Genomic DNA, 2,500 nt, shown 5'->3' with positions numbered 1-2,500 from the left:
GGGACAGGGTGTCCACCGGGGCCCAGGGAGGCTCTCCCTGGCCTGGCTGGGGGTCCAGGAAGCTGGGCCCGGTGCTGGAGCTCCGTCCTGGGGTGCGGGAGCCCCCTGTCCCGCAAGCCAGCCGAGGGTCCGGGAGCTGGGGACAGGGTGTCCACCGGGGCCCGGGGAGGCTCTCCCCGGGCCTTGCTAGGGTCCGTGTGCCCGGAGGAGGCTCCCCGGCCTGGCTGGGTTGAGAAGCAGCGACCGGCCCCGGGGCCTGGGTTTCGGTCAGGGCCTGGGGCATGGGAGTCCCCGTCCTGCGGCCTGACAAGTGTCCGTCTGCCCGGGACAAGGGTCCCTGGTGCAGAGCCCTGGAGCCCTGCGTGGGTGGGCAGGCAGGGAGCCCTACCACTATGGCTCCTTTCAGTTGCCGGCCATCTGGTGGCTCCTTTCCCCTCGGCCATCTGGTCGCGCGCAATGCTTTCCAATGGGGCGACCAGATGGCCGGGCCGGCCTGGAAGTCCCGATGAGGGTCCATTTGCCTCCCGGATCCCAGCCAGGGCTCCAGGAGGCCGGGCGCGTTCGCCCCTAGGGTCCCCTCCGTCACTCGCAGCGCGCGAGTTACAAGAAAGGGGGGTATCCTTCCTCCGGATTAGTAGGGGCAGGGTATGCCGGAACACCCATGCCGGGGCTGTGCGGTTCATTGCCGGGGACCAGACGGGCTACGCCCGGGCAACATCCTCCCAGGCCTCCGGGGCTTCCCTCCTCCGGGCCGCGGCATGGCAAAGTGCCCAGGGACGGGCTCCACAGGTCCCGGGCAGTCCTCTCCCCCCCCCCCCGGGCGCCCAGGCCCCGAGAGCTCCGGTGGTCCTCCCCGTGCCTGAGGCCCAGCCGGGAAGCAGAGTCCCACCCCGAGCCCCTGGTGGGTGGGTGGGCAGGCGGGAGTCCTTTCAGTTGCCGGCCATCTGGTCGCGCCTTTCCCCTCAGCCATCTGGGTACTCTGGGACCCCTCTCGGTCCTCAGCCGGCAACTGAGTCCTGCCGTGTGGCAGGGTGCCCGGAGGGTCTTCCCCTGCGCCTGTGAGCCCGGGAGCCCCGGCTGGTTCCAGGGGCCCGGCCGGGCCCCGGGACGGGGTCTCTGGCCCCGGGCCCCATCCCCCGGCCTGCGGCACTGCCAAAGGCCCGGGACGGGGTTCCGTTGTGGCCGGGGAGCCTCCCCTCGCTCGTCTGGGTTTTTGGAGCTCCGGCCGGGCCCCTGGGAGCCCCGGGGAGGGCGGCCTCCCCGCCCCGGGCTCCGTCCTGGGTCCTGCCGTGTGGCAGGGTGCCCGGGGAGGGGTCCGGAGGGCCCGGGGAGGCTTCCCCTGCGCCTGCGAGCCCGGGAGCCCCGGCTGGTTCCAGGGGCCCGGCCGGGCCCCGGGTCGGGGTCTCCGTCCCCGGGCCCTGTCCCCCGGCCTGCGGCACTGCCAAAGGCCCGGGACGGGGTTCCGTCGTGGCCGGGGAGCCTCCCCTCGCTCACCTGGGTTCAGGAGCTACGGCCAGGCCCCTGGGGGCCCCGGGGAGGGCGGCCTCCCCGCCCCGGGCTCCGTCCTGGGTCCTTCCGCGTGGCAGGGTGCCCGGGGCGTGGTCCGGAGGGCCCGGGGAGGCTTCCCTTGCGCCTGCGGTCCCCGGAGCCCCGGCTGGTTCCAGGGGCCCGGCCGGGCCCCGGGTCGGGGTCTCCATCCCCGGGCCCTGTCCCCCGGCCTGCGGCACTGCCAAAGGCCCGGGACGGGGTTCCGTCGTGGCCGGGGAGCCTCCCCTCGCTCGCCTGGGTTCAGGAGCTCCGGCCGGGCCCCTGGGGGCCCCCGGGGAGGGCGGCCTCCCCGCCCCGGGCTCCGTCCCGGGTCCTTCCGCGTGGCAGGGTGCCCGGGGCACGGTCCGGAGGGCCCGGGGAGGCTTCCCTTACGCCTGCGGTCCCCGGAGCCCCGGCTGGTTCCAGGGGCCCGGCCGGGCCCCGGGTCGGGGTCTCCATCCCCGGGCCCTGTCCCCCGGCCTGCGGCACTGCCAAAGGCCCGGGACGGGGTTCCGTTGTGGCCGGGGAGCCTCCCCTCGCTGTATTGGGTTCAGGAGCTCCGGCCAGGCCCCTGGTGGCCCCGTGGAGGGCGGCCTCCCCGCCCCGGGCTCGGTCCTGGGTCCTGCCGCGTGGCAGGAAGCCCGGGGCGGTGTCCGGAGGGCCCGGGGAGGCTTCCCCATCGCCTGCGGTCCCAGGAGCCCCGGCTGGGTCCAGGGGCCCGGTCGGCCCTGGGTCGGGGTCTCCGTCCCCGGGCCCCGTCCCCCGGCCTGCGGCACTGCCAAAGGCCCGGGACGGGGTTCCGTCGTGGCCGGGGAGCCTCCCCTCGCTCGCCTGGGTTCAGGAGCTCCGGCCGGGCCCCTGGGGGCCCCGGGGAGGGCGGCCTCCCCGCCCCGGGCTCGGTCCTGGGTCCTTCCGCGTGGCAGGGTGCCCGGGGCGGGGTCCGGAGGGCCCGGGGAGGCTTCCCTTGCGCCTG

The sequence above is a fragment of the Triturus cristatus genome, chromosome 1_2 (assembly GCF_964204655.1).
Source record: "Triturus cristatus chromosome 1_2, aTriCri1.1, whole genome shotgun sequence".
In the NCBI taxonomy this organism is placed as follows: domain Eukaryota; kingdom Metazoa; phylum Chordata; class Amphibia; order Caudata; family Salamandridae; genus Triturus; species Triturus cristatus.
This window is presented reverse-complemented; position numbering follows the sequence as displayed.